This window comes from Kogia breviceps, chromosome 7, assembly GCF_026419965.1.
Source record: "Kogia breviceps isolate mKogBre1 chromosome 7, mKogBre1 haplotype 1, whole genome shotgun sequence".
In the NCBI taxonomy this organism is placed as follows: Eukaryota; Metazoa; Chordata; class Mammalia; order Artiodactyla; family Physeteridae; genus Kogia; species Kogia breviceps.
In genome coordinates, this window is record NC_081316.1 from 104,602,211 (window position 1) to 104,620,521 (window position 18,311).

At 49.0% G+C, this 18,311-nt stretch overlaps 1 long non-coding RNA gene across 1 annotated transcript in view; it reads left to right on the forward strand.

Moving 5' to 3' along the window:
• The window catches only part of LOC136794589 (uncharacterized), a 31,810-nt gene extending 13,839 nt beyond the window's left edge, over window positions 1-17,971 (forward strand). The window contains exons 2-3 of the long non-coding RNA XR_010841579.1: window positions 17,009-17,157; window positions 17,423-17,971. This is a non-coding gene — a long non-coding RNA (uncharacterized lncRNA). The remainder of the gene's footprint in view (window positions 1-17,008; window positions 17,158-17,422) is intronic.
• The last annotated feature ends 340 nt before the right edge of the window (window positions 17,972-18,311 follow it).

Genomic DNA, 18,311 nt, shown 5'->3' on the forward strand with positions numbered 1-18,311 from the left:
CCTTCTTTGATCCCCATAAGGTAAGTAGGGCAGATGGAATTACCACCCACTTTACAGATGAGAAAACTGAGCCTCAGTAAAGGTATCGGCCAACAGCTACGTCGCTCACAAGTGACAGTGGAGTTGACCACAAGTCTTCTGATTGCTGGGGCTACATTTTGAATAGGCCCCTCCCATATGGTACACGGCTCTTTGCCCTTCCACGCTCCCCCCCCACCGCCCCCAGAGGCAGCTTGGGAATTCTGAGAAAAGTCAAGGGGCTAGCTAGACCATGAATTCTATAAAGACCGTGGCAACAATACTATTAAGTTCTCTGCCCTTCCCCAAATCTTTTCTTTCTTTCAGTCAGATCTCAGGTGAGCATGAGATGTAGTCCAGAGAGTTGCGTGGGAAGGTGAGAAAGGAAGGCACTGAGATAGATTTTACCCTCTCAGGGTCTTTGCTTTTGTTCTCCATGGCCCTTCCTCGAAGGTGAGTCAGCAGAAAGAGCTCCCAATCCTCCCAAATCCAGAAACAAAACCACAAAGCGTCTCCTCCTCATCATTCCCCCACCCCCTCTCCAAGTCAGCAAATCCTGAGATGCCTTCTTTGAGAGAGAGCTTGGGTCGAGGAAGAGGGTTCCAGCTTCACTCGGTGCTTCATGTGAGGGTCTTAGGAAGAGACAAGAGCCATACTAAGGACACCTACCCTGGACTCCCACCTGAGCTGCCTACCTGCCTCCTGCTTGAGGAAAATAGACATAAAGCCTTGTTGATGGGACTTTCAATCTTGTCCCCTCTTTCATCTTGAGAGCCACTGTCCAGCTTTCCACCTCTGTGACCCCTTATCCTTCCTCCACCCCCATCTCCCGTTCTACAAAGCCCCTGCTAGAAGTTGACAAAGCTGACTGGCTGCTTAATGTGCTACAGGTGTTGTTGCTAGGCAACCACCCTACTCTGCGGCTCAGGCTCTGTCAGCCCAGCTCAAACCCCTGGTAGCACTTAACCCCATAACTTCTTACCGCAAACGCTAATTACCCAGGCTCACTGAACAGCACATTTATACCCCATGATCAAGGAGTGGAAGGATTGATTCTCAGCACCTTCAGACCTTCAACCAGCACTGCTCGCCACTGAGCCCTGCGTCAGGCTGCCCTGAGCATGATGTGGAGGCCTTTTGTCTATAAGTGTCTGTTCCTCCTTTCCGGCCGCATCTGGAGGATACTGACTGTAATGTTGACCATCTCTCTCCACTGGACGGGATTCTCCTCGAGTCAACCAGACGCCTCGACTGCTTTCTGGTCTCCAGGAAGGAGGTGGCAGGCTTTTTCTGCATTTTAAACTACGTGCAGATTCACACTTTTGACCCCAGATCTCACAGTTACGAACGAAATTCATTCTTCGATGTCTGTACTCAGTTGAGCTGAGGACGATCACCAATTTTGCCAATTCTTCCACCACTTGAGTGTTTTTATACATTCCTGTTCTTGATCTTTGCTTCCCCAGTGGAATAACTCGCAGTCCTTTGGCTTAACCAGGAGTTACAGGAAGCTTTAAACATGCATAGATAAATACTTATATTAGCACATAGGTCAAACTCTAGTAGAATTGATCTGTTCCTGCTTTGGCCTTTCCCATTCAGACTGTGATCACACTCTGCTCAACTCATGCCAGGTCCTCAGCAACAATTGGTGAAGGCATGAACACAGCCATGTTTTTACTTCTCTTTTCTAAACCACAGAGTAGGGTTGGCGGTGATGAGAGAGACCATTCAATGCCAAAGCAAATTCCCCCTTCCTACCTTCTTACTCTTCTCTCATGAGTCTAAACTCTGCCTATAAGCCAGATTATAGGAGTTTCCCACACGGTGCCGAATCTCCTTTCTGCTGGCTAGGTGCCTGATTGTGAGGGGCAGGTCTAGACTTGCTGGGCCACGACAGTGGAGATTCTCACCCATTCCCAAAGGTCAGCTTCTCCCAAGTGGGCTGGGCACCTCCGCAAGATGCCAGAACACTGGAAGGGGTCTCAAGGGGTCACTATTGCTTTTTCTGTTCTAGCTGGAAAAAGTGCTTAACCCTCCCCCTGGCAGTTATCTAACTATTCAGGAGTGTAGGAACAGAGAGAACTTACTTCCATTGAGCATTTATGTTCACTGTTTATTTAGGAGCGAGTATTTCAACCCCAGAGCCCCATTGCAGAGTAAGTATCCTGCTCCCCGTGGATGGAATGTGTCAGGCGCAGGACCAGCGCTTATGTGCACATTCTCATCTAACCTTCACCGTTGCTCCAGCATATGGACAGAACTATTTCTATCCTATGTGTGAAAAACTAGGTTCAGAGAGGTGGAATAACTTTCTCAAGTTTGCACACTTAGTAAGTGGCCCAGCTGGTATTCTAAGCTAGGCTGTGTCCGGGGAGATCTGGCAACCACAGCTCCAAGAGGTTAGGTGACTTGCCTGAGATCTCACTGCCAGTTCGTCATGGGATTGGAATTCCCATTCATCTGACTCTAAAGTCCTTTGCATGTTTTTCGAGTTATACCTCCAGTTTCTGTGTTGATGGTGCCTCCATAGTGGTGAGAAATTCCTGTGTCCGGCCTGGAGGAGAAGTAGATTCTAGGGACCAGCGAAGATGGCATCCCGGACAGGCTGTATCCGGAAGTGAGGGTCCCTGTGTATCTGTTTTCCATTTCTTTGAAAGGACAACACTGGAGAGAGAGAGAAAGAGAGGGAGAAGGGGAAGGGTAAGAGGAAGAAGAAGAAGAGGAGGAGGGGGAGGACAGGGAGAAGGAGAGGGAGAAAGTGGAGAAGAGGATTAGGAGGGGAAGGGAGTGAAGAAGAGAGAGAGGAAGACAGAAAGACAAGGAGATAGACATATACACACAGAGACAGAGACCGCAGAGAGAGGGAGACGGAGAGAGAGAGAGGGAGACAGAGAGAGAAAGACAGACACACACACGCACACACCCACAAACCTCTTGTTCCTACAACCGTATGGCCCTCAGCTTCCCTCCCTCATCTTGAGGCAGTGATGCCTTGGCTTCAAGTTAAACCACTTGTTGCCAGCTGGTGGCATTAAGAGTTGGGAGTGCCAGTTCGGTCACAGGTGACAGGATTGGGAACATCATCATGGCCTTGGCTCCTCCCCAGTAGAACCAGTGGGGTCTGAGAAAATTACCCAGTTGGGGAATTAAATGGGGGCGAAAAGAGATGGCAGATGATGGGTCCTAGTGGGGAGGGGAGGGGTGAAGTGCTCACCCCATGAGTTTAACACTTTCATGCAAGCGGTTTCTCCATAAAGTATTAATAATGTTCCTATAATTGATACTTCAGGGCAATAACCTCTGACAAAATGGCCCTGATTAGCAGATAATTGAGTGTGTTGGATTGTGTCCTGAGAGAGCTGAATGCCACGCAAGGCCCATTAGCCCATCATAATGACCCCTTTTGTCAGGTATTAGTGTCGTTAAGAGCCTGCTCTCTGAAATCAGTCCCTTTATTTAACTCTTTTCCCTAATTATATGGATCATTTTACAAATCAAAGCAAATGTTTGCATACAGCCCCATCACGAAATGGAGCGAAGAGCTAGAGCATCAGGCTGGAGATTTCTGAGTGGAGAGTCCTTGGTAAGGAGGCTACTTGTGGTCACTGGGAGATTTCCAGAGGAGATGGGCCCCTTGGAAAGCATTGCACGATAACATGATGTGCCCTGCTGGCCAAGGTGCCTGCAAGGGGGAACATCCAGATGGGGGTGCCTTGCCACGAGAACTTGCAGGCCACTCATAGGTCACCACCTGTGTCCCTGAATCCATCTCGGCAAAACATCTGGCCTCCTGGCCTCAGAGAAGCTGAATCCGTAGAGAGGGTGCCAGGATGGAATAGGTCGGCACCTGAGCGCAGCCATAAGGCCTCCAGAAGCCACAGAACACCTGAGCTCATCATCTGCTTTTTGCCCAGAGCTGACTCACATTTCTGTCAGGAAGCAGGAGCCTGCAGAGTGGCTGGAGGGGCTAAGTAGGGCCAAAATCATCCAGATCTGGGAAAATGTGACCACGGTGCCCTTGCATCCGTACTTAGAGTTGGCGGCTAGGTAAGCAGCCAGTGCTTCTGGAACTCCTGGGGACTTGGAACCTGATCAGCCCCTAGGCCACACACACAGAAGCTGACACAACAGGAACTCAAGGGACAGAAGGCTGCATCTGACCTGTTCTTCCAAGTGCCTTCTCACTCATTAAAAAGTAGAGACAGTTATTTGTAGTGAGGTGGATGGACCTAGAGACTGTCATAAAGGGTGAAGTAAGTCAGAAAGAGAAAAACAAATACCGTATGCTAACACGTATATATGGAATCTAAAAAAAAAAAAAGGTTCTGAAGAACCTACTGACAGGACAGGAATAAAGACGCAGACATAGAGAATGGACTTGAAGTCACGGGGAGGGGGACGGGTAAGCTGGGACGAAGTGAGACAGTGGCCTGGACATATATACACTACCAAAAGTAAAACAGATAGCTAGTGGGAAGCAGCCGCAAAGCACAGGGAGATCAGCTTGGTGCTTTGTGACCACCTAGAAGGGTGGGATAGGGAGGGTGGGAGAGAGATGCAAGAGGGAGGAGATATGGGGATATACGTTTATGTATAGCTGATTCACTTTGTTATACAGCAGAAACTAACACACCATTGTAAAGCAATTATACTCCAATAAAGATGTTTAAAAAAAAAAAGTAGAGGCAGTTTCCCATTTATTCGAATCCACTCACTGCCTGACACATTTTCCACCCTCCCAGCTCTGTACAAAGCTTTTTAACCCAGGGTAGGTTCAGTGTGGGTGAATCAGAAAGAGGTTTCGGTCTCTAGAATGAATTGCTTAGAGATGAGGGACTGATAGCTTGTTGGCAGCTAAGAAGGGTATATTTTTATAGATGCCAAAGATGAAGCTGAAAGGATATCATCTATTACAGGAAAGGCACAGAGGTTGCTGAGCTGGGGGGGATAATTTATTTATTTGGCAAAGTGATGGGTGAATTTCCCAAGAAGAGTTAGGACCTGCTCCGGGTCCTGGGGTGGAGTGTCTGGACAGTATCTCCTACCCCTGCCCTGTTTCTGCAAAGTGAAGGCTCCTTGACTTTGCTTTCCCTTGTTTTAATCACAGAGGAGCTTGTGCTCCCATGATTTGCGTTAGGCCTGGTGAATTTCCCAGCATTGGCCTTGGGTGGAGAGCTGCCAGCTGTGCAGAGAAACTGCCAGGGTTTCTGCTGAGGAAGCAGAATTTTGGTGGTAGAGTGTGACATTCTCTTCTCAAAAATAATACCTTTCATTTAAGGTAGGAGAGGAGGTTTGACTTACCGTGAAAATATGATTTTCAGCCCTGTTCTGCTTGGGACAGACTTTTTCTGCAGGGCCTAGTTGCTGAAGCAGGGAAGGGAAGCCCCAAAGCTGCAGGAGGGAGTGGTGGGTCTGAGGGACACTATGCTCCAGAGGATTCCTCTGAGAGTGGGGCCAGACATGCGGGAATCCTACTTTCTGGCTGCAGCTCCCTCGGTGGTCCAGTTCTGCTCAAACCCCAAGGAATGCTGCTCCCATGGAACAAAGCATGCACCTCACCAACTGGAATACCAATAAAGTGTTATTATGTATGGTTAGACACATAAATTAACAAATATTTTATGTTATGGCAATTTCTAAGCAGTCAATAGACATTTCTTAAAGGTTGTATCGCTGAGGCCCTGAAGTGGACACTGGGTATATGCTGATGAACGGGGCGTGGAATCTACTCTCAAGTAGTTCAGACTGCTGCATGTGTGGTTGTGGTGTAGTGGGGTGTACACAGACACTTAAATCAATCTAGTGTACTGATGCTGTAATAGACACATGGGCTGGGTGTTATAGGAATGCACAGGGGAAATAACTAACTACCTCTTGCTGGGAGAGATGGAGAAGGCTTTCCCGAAGACATAATACTTAAGCTGAGATTTGAGAGTTTGCTAGATAAAGGAATGAAATAAAGTGCCATCACAACAAAGAACAGCTACAATTTATTAGGGATTTTGGTATAATAATCATAATACCCAATCTTAGAGAGCAATTACTATATGCCAAAACACTTTGCATAATTTACCTCATTTGATCCTCACAGCAACCCTGTAAGATAGGTATTATTATTATTACCCCCTCTTTACAATTAAGGAAACAGAGGTTTCAAGGGAATTTACAGATATTAAATACTCTGTTGGGGTCACATAAATCTTAAGTGATTTAAGAAATCACTCCTGCTGTCCTTAGATGCTGGGCGCGAGGCTCCGGGTGAGAAGTGGGGGAGAGGTCCTCAAGATGGAGGCTGAATGGAGCCCTGCAGCCCACGGAGCATGGGCAGCCACTCGGAGGGTCCAGCCACAAATCCAGATCTGAACCTTATCCAGTAACTCAAACCCAAGATCCTTCTGTCATCACTAGGAAGATCTGGCATGTGGGTCTCTAACAGGACACAGTTCAGCCTGGGGTTCTTTAGTGGTGTTTGGCCCTCAGTTTACATGTGCAAACAGATCTCCCATCTCTGCTTCACATAAGCTCTCCTTTCCAGCCAAACTGTTCTGTTCAGTGTCTCTTGAACTCTTTCTGGGTCTTTCTGACCAGATCTCCTACCTAATGGGATTTTTCCCATCAGAATGTCTTCTGCACCTGTCTCCTTTCAACTAGACCCAAATCACCCTTCTAAGCTAAACTCAAGCTCCATCATGACTTTGGTGAAGCCTTTCCATCCCTTCATCCCACAATCACCCCCTCCCATTCCTACAGTGCTCGGTTCCTCCCTCCTCCTGTCGTGAGTAACAGTCATGGTCACGGGCATCAACCCCAGGGGCCGCTGTGCTGTGCTCTATGCGAATGGATTCCCCAGTTTGCACCAGAGCAGCCGCCAGTGTGCCCTGGATGTATCTCCTCAAGAAAAGTGTAAATTTCTTCAATTAAGCACAGCTGTCTTATCTTAGACATCTGCAAGTGTCCTGTGATGCCTCATGTATAATAGTTGCTCATTAAATACGTGTTGATGGATTTGCCACAGTCAGTAGGCATGAGAAAAGCTCAAAGATGAGGATGTCAAGGCTCCACCTGAATTTATTCTCTAACTGGATGCATTTTCCTTAAGCTCTGAGCCCTGATTGCAACGTAGTCAATTTGAGAGAGGAGCAACTCCAGCCACACTTCCCCCACCCCAGTGGAGGGGGCAGAAGAGGATTCTCGCCTACAGGGTACATGGTGATCTTGGGCAGAAAGGCCTGGGAGGATGGGAGATGTTACCAGTGCTAATAAAGTTCTTGTCTCTCGGTCAGGGCTTGCTAATTGCTTGCAAGGCACCGTAATGGGAAGACAGTCCCAGGCAGGAGAAGAAACATGTCCGTTCAGGGTCAGGGGCAAGATGTGGGTCTCTCTGGCTGTCAGGCTGAAACCTTCGTCTCTCTGCTGGTCTCCCTGCCTAGATACTCCTAGGAGTGCTGTGTGGGTGTGCAGCTTAAAATAATGCTGCATTTGTTTGGCTTTGAATGCACTACCCTGGAGATGGGTGGCAGACATTCCCACCTGGAGTTTGTCTGGAGCCTGGTGTCATCTCCAGTTGACTGAGTACATGCAGGTGAGCTGGGGGAGGCTCAAGGTGTCACCCAAGGCAAGAAGAACCCTGGGAGACAGGCTAGTGCTGGGGACAAAACCAAGCCAGGCAAGAATCTGAACCCCAGTTAAGACGTGGTGTCCATCACTGCCCTCCTCTGCTTCCATTTCTGCTCCTGGCACTGGCTCCCCACCCCTACCCCTCCTTCATTATCTAGAGCCATTGTTCTCGGCGAGGGCTGGGGGGAGACACAAAAGAAAGCACAGAGTAGATGCTCAATGACTTTGTTGAAAGGAATTGAAGAAGGCACGAGGGCTGGGCACCAGCAAACACAGGGGTGCTGGCTGGTTCCTTTAGCAGATACACTGCTCTCAGGAAGGAGTTCCTTAAGAAAGGGGCAAAAGGAATTATTGATTGGGAGTTGCAAAACCACTCTGTCAGTTCTTTTAAAGAGAGAATTTCTTTCTCCTATGGAGACCGCACTTAGCATGAGAAGGGCCAATGTACAAAGTTACACGCTATGTCTGTCCCTGGCCCTTCGCTTGCTGATGGCTTCATAGCCTGTCTCACAACGCGCTGCCTTCTCGCCCTGCATGCGCCTCTCTCCCCCTGTGCCCCAGAAGGTCAGCAGGTTGTCTCTTACATTTTTGTCTGTTTCAGCTAACAGGTCTCTGACAGGCAGGGTCCCTCCTTTCCAGGAAGACTGCCGTGTCCACAGCGAGGCTGCCTCTGTCCTACTTCGAGGGTCCTGAACTCACGAAGCGGAGCTGGGTCTAAGGATAGTGTGACCACGCACCAGGGTCTGGCTGCTAGGGAACCTGCTCAGATTTGGGAGGAGCAAATTTGAATCACAGATGCAAATTGCTTAACTTACTGTCCTTCTTGATCTCTTCCTCATGTGAAAGGAAGAGAGAATTCGGAGCTGGGCTTTTCTAAGACGGTGCTCCTGGTGAACTAGCTCCCGGAGTCTGAGAACCAGAGTTCATCTGAAGCTTGGAATTCAATTGCTCCAACAGTGAGGGGCTTTGGGGTAGGCTGGGGGAATTCTCTGGGGATTTGTAGCTCATGCTTTTCCCTGATTTGCTGTCACTGCCAATCTGGGAGTCTGAAATGTGTTGAGCGCAGACATCCTTTGTGTTCTGACTATAGGAGCGATTTGTGGGTACCCTGACTTTGTCTCTTCCATTGGCAGCCCGAGAAAGAAGCAAACAGCAGAGGAGACAAGAGGGAAGGAAAGAAGGGGCTGATGGGTGTGTCAGAGTGAGGCCCAGAGTCCCTGTTTCCTCCTTTCCTCCTGCAAATGACCTCATTTATTATGGAAAAAGTTTAGAGATTGAGTCATAACTTGCAAGAAGGAGAAACAGCCCAATCAATACCTCTCCAGAGCACCTGTGAAGGCGGACCGCTGCAGGTAGGGTGAAGAGGAAGCGGAGAGGGAGGAGGCGAGAGTAGTTAGAAGATAATCTGGCTTAAGAAGTAGCTCTGGACCATCTGCGCTTTCGTTAACCATGGAACATACGCATCTAATCCTAATGAACTTCTGCCACCATCTCCAGTCTCAGCTTCTCTGTTCACGCCAGTGACAAGACTTTAGCTGCAGGCCAAGAGGCTGGGAAGACCCCACATTACCTAGGTGGGAACAACCAGATGGGCCCTTCCTGCTGGGGCACTGGTGGTGGTGGAGACAAGGCAGAAGAAATAGCTGGGTTATTAAGTAAAGTCTTGCCCTGGCCTCCAGCTCTTCCCATGCAACTTTATCTGGGGAACTGGGGAGAATCTTTTTGGACTTGGCCCTTAGGCCTTATAGAGGGACTTTATCAACATTCCCAGAAGTGGAAGCCCCTAATAAGCACTCGTTTAAGCACCAGAAAGCCATACAGGATGGAGCCTTAATGCGCTGCCTGTGAAGGCCTATGCATGAGCTTGGGTGATGTCCAAGGACGACTTCTCTACTTTCCTCTGCTGGACCAAGAGCGAATTTGATTAGGTGATCTACAACTGCGCTGTCCAATATGGTAGCCACTGGCGATGTGAATTGTAGTGTGTCTATCTGAATTGAAGTGAATTGAAATTAAGTACAAAATTCAGCAGCTCAGTGGCACGAGCCACATTTCAAATGCTCAACAGCTACATGTGGCCACTGGCTGCTGTAGCAGGCAGTGTAGCTATAGAACATCTCCGTCACTGCAAAAAGTTCTGGTGGGCAGCGCTCATCCATAACATCTCTGGCAATTCTGCTATTGCGTTATTCTAGAATTGTCTGCTATCAAGAGTCCTGCAGCATTAGTTCCTTTGCCCCCTTGAGTTTCCTCCCCACCAGCTGCTGTCATCTGCCGCCACTTACACAGCACACAACACAGCAATGCCCCCCCCCACAACACACACACACACACACACACACACACACACACACACACACACACACACACACACACACAGAGGGCACACAATGCTTTCTTCCAATCAGGGCAGTGTTGAGAAATTTGATAGCCTGACTTGAGAACAACTGACTAATTGGGTGCACTCCTGACTTCTCCTGACATTTTAGGGACCTTCTTTGTCATGTAATTATTCGTTGTACACCATTTCCTGAATGCCTACTACATGCCAGGTACTGTTCAGAACACCAGTGGAATGTGGAGTTTGGGGATGGTCCCTTAGGACAGCGAATTCCTTTGCAGTAGGAGGCATGGCCAACTACCCTCTAAGTGTCCACCTGTGGCCTTGCCCCTGAAGGGTCTGCATGGCACAAACAGCCCTCACGTTATAAACACTGGATAGAAACACATGGGGGCTGGGAGGAGTTGAGGAGGATGCAGTGTGACAGCACTTGATTGGAGACCTGGGCAGCACGTTATGGGGACAGAGCAGAGACAGTCACAGTCCCCCCTCCCGGGGCCTCGATTTCCCCAGGTGAACGGAGGGCAGGCCTGGCCCTCTCCGAGGCCTCCTCTTGGCCGAGACCCTCTCTGCAGGAGTCGAGATGTCTGAGCAGTCTTTGTAGGAAGAGCCTCACTAGGTGCAAAATTCAGGCTGCACAGGTTTTTCTCCGTTTCCCAACTGTGCTGCCCTTTATTCTTTTAAATCCTGAGGCTGCCTGGAGGCTCCTTCCCTCCCCATACAGCTCTCCCTCCTTCCCGGCTGCATAGCCCCAGCCCAGTTCTTGTCATATTTCCTACTGGATCGGGTGTTTAATTAAAATCATAATTAAAATTGATCTCCTCATTAGCATGCACCTGCTCTGCCTCTCACATCCTTGCGTTCCATTATCCACTGAAGATGTCAGGGCTGACAGGCAAGAGCCAGACCCCAGGCCGGCCCCACTTGATGGGGTTGGCGGATGACAACATCTGGACAGAGAGGACTTTTGGGGAGAAGCTACATCCGCGGCAGAACAACAAACAATTAGCGCCAGGTGGGCTCTCTGGGGAACGGGCTGGCTGCTGGAGGCCTGCGGGCAGCTGGCTACATCTGTGGTCCTACCGGAAGGACTCCTCCCGCATCCACCTTCCAACCCCTACTCTGTGTGTGTGCACACACATATACATACACCCTCATGCACACCCCTCGGGTGATCTGTGACAAGTCAACAAACTCCTGGCCCTGGAGAGTCTGGGGGGTGAGACCAAGAAGGCCTCTGGTTTCCAGAGGTGAAGCCCAGATGTGCCCTCAAGGAGCTTCCATTGGGGCTGTGATGACCACCGTCATGACTCTCCTCCAGGGGTCGCCAGCGAGAGTGAGGCGAGCCATAGGGGGTCAGGAGAGGAGCTGGCCTGAGCCTCCCAGCTTGAGGAGACCTGCAAAGAAATGCTGGGGTGTCAGGCGTGGGTGTGCAGTGCAGGGGTATGAACGCTATGGCTACTTGACTTCTTGCCTGGCCCCTCTCACCCATGGAAGGGGAAGGAGGCCCGGGAGGAGAAAGCCAACAGGGCATGAACTCAGTGCAGGAATGGAAGCTCCACAAGAACAGGGGATTTCTTTCTTTTTAAAATTATTTTTAGTTTTTAAAAATTGTTAAGAACACATAACATAAAATTTACTATCTTAACTGTCTCTAAGTACAGTTCAGTAGTGTCAAATATATTCACATTATTGTACAACCAATCTTCAGAAGTTTTGCATCTTATAAAACTGATGCTCTGTATCCATTAAACAACAACTCTCCACCCCCGCCTCCCCCAGCCCCTAGCATCCACCATTCTACTTTCTGTCTCTAGGAAGCTGACTACTCTAGGTGCCTCATATAAGTATAATCACATGGTATTTGACTTTTCGTGACTGGCTTATTTCACTTAGCATAATGTCCTCAAGGGTCATCCATGTTGTAATACGAATCAAAGTTTCCTTCCTTTTTAAGATTGAATAATATTCCATTGTATGTAAATACCACATTTCGTTTATCCACCCATCTGTAGATGGATGGACACTTGGGTTGCTTGCACCTCTTGGCTGTTGTGAATGCTGCTGCTTTGAGCAGGCAAGTGCAAATATCTCTTCAAGATTCTGCTTTCGATTCTTTTAGATATACACCCAGAAGTAGAAGTGCAGCGATCCTACCATAATTCTGTAACAAAGAAGAACAAACCTGACTCTGACTCCACATTGGATCTGTTCCTTTAACTCTAACCCTTGTGCTCTGTTGCCTGTGCTTAGTCAGGCTGGCTCCGCACCTTTGTAAAAGAATGTTGCCTGTAGCCTGAAATATACAGGATAGCCCCTTCTCAAGCCTCTGACCTTTAAAGGAATAACACTTTTCCATTCATATAGAGATAAAAAGTTGCAGAACAGAGAATAACATTTGTCTTGCTGGAGGAACAGTGTGACCAGACCTACAAGAACAGTTGCAAGAACAAAGGATTCCGGCACCAAGAAATTAGGACCAACCAACCACATCCCCTCCCCTTGTAGGATAAAAGAAGCCTGAATTCTAACTCAGGTAAAATGGTTCTTTGGGATGCTAGTCTACCATCTTCTAGGTGTGCTGGATTTCTGAATAAAGTCACTATCCCTTACACCAACAATTTGTCCCTCGATTTATTGGTCTGTCGTGTGTAAAGCAGTATAAGCCGGGACTCAGTAACAATTCTATGTTTAATTTTTGAGGAACCGCCATACTGTGTTCTATAGGGGCTATGCAGTTTTGCATTCCCACCAGCAGAGCCCAAGTGTTCTAATTTCTTAACGCGATCATCGACACTCATTTTCTGTTTTTGTTTGTTGGTTTTTAGTAATAGCCATCCTAATGGGTGTAAAGTGATTTCTCATTGTGGTTTTGATTTGCGTTTCCCTAATGATTAGTGATGTTGAGCATCTTTTCATGTGCTTATTGGCCATTTGTATTTCCTCTTTGAAGAAATATCTATTCAAGTTCTTTGCCCATTTTTTAATCAGGTTATTTGTTTTGTTGTTGATGAGTGGGCACGGCTTTTTATCTGTCTTGTTCCCTGCTGTATCCCTGGCACCTAAAACAGAACCTGGCATATTGCATGTACTCAGTTTACTCACTGAACATTTGCTGAGTTAGTGAGTACCTTTCATTTTCAGAAAGCACTAAATGAAATGGGATTCTTCCAAAGGGGTGGTGAGGATATGGATGTGATATGAAATGTGATATCTCACTTAGTCCACCTTTTTGCAAATCCTGTGTGAGTTCTGTAATAGAAGGCTAGGTCAAATTGACCTCACATCTAAGGGAGTTTTGACCAAGGTGGACATCCTATAGTGAAGGAAATTTAGGCTTTGGGGTTAGACTTCAATTCGTATCCCAGAGCTCTGCCACTTACTGGCTATGTGGCCCTGTGCAAATTGCCTCTCTAAGCCTCAGTTTGCATATACATAAAATGGGAATAAAAATACATACCAAATAGGGTGGCCACAAGGAAGACATGGGGTAATAAGGTCCTGTGACTGATCACTCCCTTTCTTGCTCTTCCCTGTGATTCTAAAACTCTGATTATAACATCCTACAAATGACCAGAACACCAGGACTCACATTGTCCCTCGTGTTAAGCACATGGTATCTGTTGATCACTTTCTCTGTGTGAGATACTGCACTTAGGAGGGAGGAGGCTCAGAAATGTGTAGGGCATGGATGGGTCCTACCCCGGAACAAGGCTGGGAGGAAGGTGAACTGAGGCCAGAAGAAGGCTGGAGTGACACTGAGCTGGGTTTGCAGGAAGAGTAGGGCTTAGATAGGCCGAGAGAGTGCCCTGAAGTGGCAAGGGCATGGCTTCAACATCAGGTTCCTGTCTTCAGACTTCCTTCTGCCCGGTGGAGGCCACCCAGGAGGTCTGAGCAGGGGAAAAGCCAGGTGAAAACTGGTGAGGGCTAGCTGGGCTGCAGAAGAAGGCATGGAAATTATCCAAGGATGCAAAGCCTCCTCGCAGTGAAGAGGTTCTTCCTCTGGCTGCTTAAATTCCTTCTGCTGGAATTGAAGTTTTGTTTTCTCCTCTGCAGTCTTTGGGGGAAGGAGAGAATTGCTAATGACCTTCCTCCATTGTCCGACATTGATTTGTAGGAGGGGAGCTCTGCCGTAGCTTGGTCTTCCTGCCTTTCCCTGCGAACATCCCTCTGGATGTACTAACAAGGGCTTAACCAGAGATGAATAAGTGCCAGTGCCAAGGCATTTTTGGTTTACAGTACTTCTCCAAAATTCCTCCTCCCTCTCCTTCCCCCCTTCCCTCTCCTCCCCACCCCTCTACCTCCCCAGTCCCTGTCCTTGGGGGCTCAGGGCAGAGGTCACCCTCCTAGGGGAGACGATCCTCCAGTCCTGCCCAGGTGGGCTCACCTCTGCTCCTCCCTGGGGGCCGCCAGCAGGCAGCCTGGGAGTCCTGGGAAGTCAGGTCAAACGCAGATGATGTAGGAGCAGGAGCCAGCGGGGGGTGGAGGGGAGGGGGTGTCCACCAGGGAGGTGATTAGCTCTGCGGCGCCTCTAATAATAATCTGTGAGGCTAACAAACAGCACAGAGGAGGCAGCGAGGGCAGGCTGTGCGCTGGCTGTCTCTGTCCTTGTTAAGGTTAGATGACCAGGGAGACCTTGTTAATTGCAGACTTACCCTGGTTACCAGCTCTCAGCCAACGAGCCACAGGAGGCAAAGCCAAGGCTTAGTGGGGAGATTTGGAGGAGCTGAAGGCTTCTGGGGTAGAGTTTCATCCCTACCCTGGGGACCCAACTTGTGAGAAAGCCCTGGGATTCAAAAACTCAGTTCATCCATCGGTCAGTATTGGCTGGCTGCAATGTGTTCTATAGAACATTCAAAGGAGTCCCGAATTTCATTTTTTTGAAAGATATGAGTTGAACCAACAAAGACGAGTCTCCATCTCTCCCATCAGAGGACCCCCCCCCCAACACACACACACACACTCTCACACATACACACTTACACTCAAACACACTTGGTTCTGAGCATTCTGGTGTTCGAGGGTCTATAAATACCCGTTGCATTGAATTAAACTTGAAATTGAACCCAGAGAGAAGAGGTGTGGCTCTTCTCCCTCTGGCTTCCCTGGCTCCTTTGCTGCTTGACCCTGTAGCTGCCTGGAAAAAAGGACAACACAGAACGAGGTGGGAGGACCTGCCTCAGCTAGGGGGTGGCTGAGGTCATGGGGGGTGGGCAGGAGCAAAGGTGATATAGGAGCTGGGCTGGCAGCCAGGGGTGGGACAGCATAGACAAGACACCAAGCTCAGCCTTCGAGGAAATGCAGGGTGGGAGCGTGGCCACAGCAATAGCCCTGGTTAGCGTCACACAGAACATGACCAGGCTGAGCCCCATGAACAGAAGACTGAGCAGGGAGATGGAGGTGTGGGCAGCTGGTTTGCCGAATGTCAATATGGGAAAACCTTAAAAAGTGCAGTTTTCTGAGGCTAGCCTCTGACAGCGAACAAGTGACTCTTAACCCCAGTGGATTGTAATTTAAACACCTCAAAGGAGCTCCTAGAAATAAGAAGCTTCATGGAGGATGCTGGAAAGAAAAGGGTAGAATTTCCTCCCTATTGGGTGTATGTTTGTCCTCTGCCGAGAGCTACCCACCAGTCTGTCTCTCATATCTGGACAGTGCATGGGGACAGCAGCCCTGGCTCTGAACTGCCCCATCTTCTCCAACTGTTAGAATTTTCTTTACTCCCCTCTCTTCCTGGTTGCCCCTCTCCTCTCCCCTATGGACTTCATGGCTGCCTGCTGTCGCCTGGAACCCACCCCTTCCCTAGGCACCCGCTCCAGATACCCCTCTAAGATCTGATCTGTGGCGGCAGGACTAGTAGTGGTGCCATGAAATAAGAATGGTAATGATAATGAAGGAATGAATGACCATCTGTTAGGTTCTTATGATGTGCCAAGGCCCTGGGCTAAGTGCTTTATCATGCATTATTTCATGTAACACTTGTAACAATCCCATGAAGGATCATTTCATCAGTTTATAAGACCTGATTTATAAAAGAAGAAACTGAGGCTCCGAGAGGTCACACAACTCGCCCAGGGTCACTCAGATAGCAAGTTGCTGTGCTGGGATTCAAACTCTGAAGGGGATGTTCTTTCTCCCCCAGAGAGGACTGGGGAGCGGGGAAGGCAACCCCCCTGGCTCCTCCCTCTGCTGCTGTCGCAAGGGTTCGGGGTGCCCAGCCCCGTCTATCATCCCCCTTCCCCGCCTCCTTCCCATCTGAGATGGCCAGAAGCAGGGTTTCTTCACCTCGGTGGACACCCGGAGACCCACCATTTAGTGCTTGGACATGCTCTTTGTCTGTTTCATATGAAACTAATGAATAGAGACATTGGAGGAAGTCACTTTAATCCCTTGATCCCGTTTGTTGAGGGAAAAAAAAAGACAAGCTCAGCAAGTATCTTCTTCAAGGATGTCAGAGTGGGGCCCTGTGTTCTCTCCTACAGTCGGCCCCCGAAGTAAGAGGCCCCAGGCAGAAGTTTCTCTGGAGCATTCAGTCAGCAGGAAGTCCCTCCTACCAGGGCACCATGGCACTGTCCCTGGGGACCAGAGTCCCTTTAAGACCTTTCTCATCTTTTCCCAACCTCCTGCCCTGCTGGCCCTGCCCCAGCTCCTGAGTCATCATCAGCTCAGAGCTGGTGGGGTTGGAGAGGAGCTTTTCCCCACAGCCTTTCTACTCTGGGTTGGCTTCTGTAGTTCCTAGCTCCTGCTTAATAACCCTTGGTGCTGTTCTGAGTGCCTTGTTGCTACCAGTTCATTTAATCTTGCCAGTAATCTGGTAGGGTGTGCACCATTCCCATTTTACGGATGGGTAAATGGAGGCATGGCAAGATTAGTGACTTCTCCAGGGGCACAGCCTGGAAGTGTTGGAGACAGATGTGAACGTCCATAACTGAGTCCAGGGCTCAGATTCCTCCTTATAGGTACTGGATGCTGGTGACATTTAAAGTGATCTTTTCTTTTTTCTTTCTTTTTTTTTTTTTTTTTTGGCAGGCTGGCCTAGGAAACTTTCTACTGTGAATAACACTGATCTACATGCCAAGCTCCAAGCAGCTGACGTATTAATGAGCATAGCTGTGGCCTGCCTGCTCTTTTGTGTCACCCTCAGAACTTGAACAAAAGGCACACTCCACGGGTGTTGGGTAGGTGGTTGATTGACTGGATTTTTACTGGCAGGAAGCTCCACTGGCTTCCACAGCTGCTGAGGTTGGAGAAGGAAAGGAGGGAGGAGGCGTGGTAGTCCACGGAAATGGGTCCCCCTGTGAGCAACTCAGTCCTGGGGTGTGTGCCATGCCTCTTCCTTGGGTAGAGTGCCAGGCAGACACTGCGGGTCCCTGTGAAGGTGGCAAAGCAGATGTGTTCCCATCCCCCTCTCAATCTAGTAGACCGTTCATTCCTCTTCTTCAGACTGGGAAGTTCTCTGCCCCCGGGAATCTTCGGGATGAGCTGAATTGGACTTGCTTACAGGAGGATAATCCGTAGGGCCAGCTGTGCTTACTTTCCTCGGGCTGCCGTGGGATGGAGCTCCGTGGATCTCCCGGGCCAGTAAGGGGAAACCAAAGGAGGCTTGACTCGTGCCTCCCACCCGGGGAGGGAGGTCGGGCTGTAGAGAGAGATAAACAGGTTAGTTCTAACAGGTGTCTGCTTTCTGCCTCCTCTCAGGGTGCCTACACCTGCTGCTACGTGTCCAGGTACCCCGCCTGTTTGATCCCCACTGCAGGATGCTGGGCGGGGGGTGGTGGGGGGGGGTGGAGACCGGGGAGAGCTGGGAGGAGGGGAAGGAGATGTAACATACTGAGCCGAGAGCGCTCAGGGAAATAAAGGATCTATTTTTTTTTTTCCATTTGTTCTCAGCAAACATTTGTCATTTAATTTCTTCCTAATTATACAATTACGTAATTATGTAGTATTAGTAAAATAAAGCCTAAAGACGTTTGAGTAAAGAATTACTTAAGTAAATAATGTCTGACTAAAGTAATTACTTCCGGGGTTTTCTTTTTAAAAGTAGAATTGTATGAAATTAGTCCAGGCACTGTTCCGGAGCTGAGTTGGAGTGGGGCCTGTACAGCCAGGGGGCAGAGATGAGGCTCCCCCCGTCCTCCTGGGGTTTAGCTCCCAGCATCCTGGAACTCTCCTCCCTCTGTAGATGAGACAAGGATGGCAAATTCCAGCTCTGCTATTGGCTAGTGGCTTGGGAACTCGCTTCCGTTTTGAGCCACACTGGGCCCATCAGAAGGGCTCGTTCCTGCCCCAGTGGGAGAGGAGGAGGAGAAAGCTCAGGGCCAAAGGAAGTATT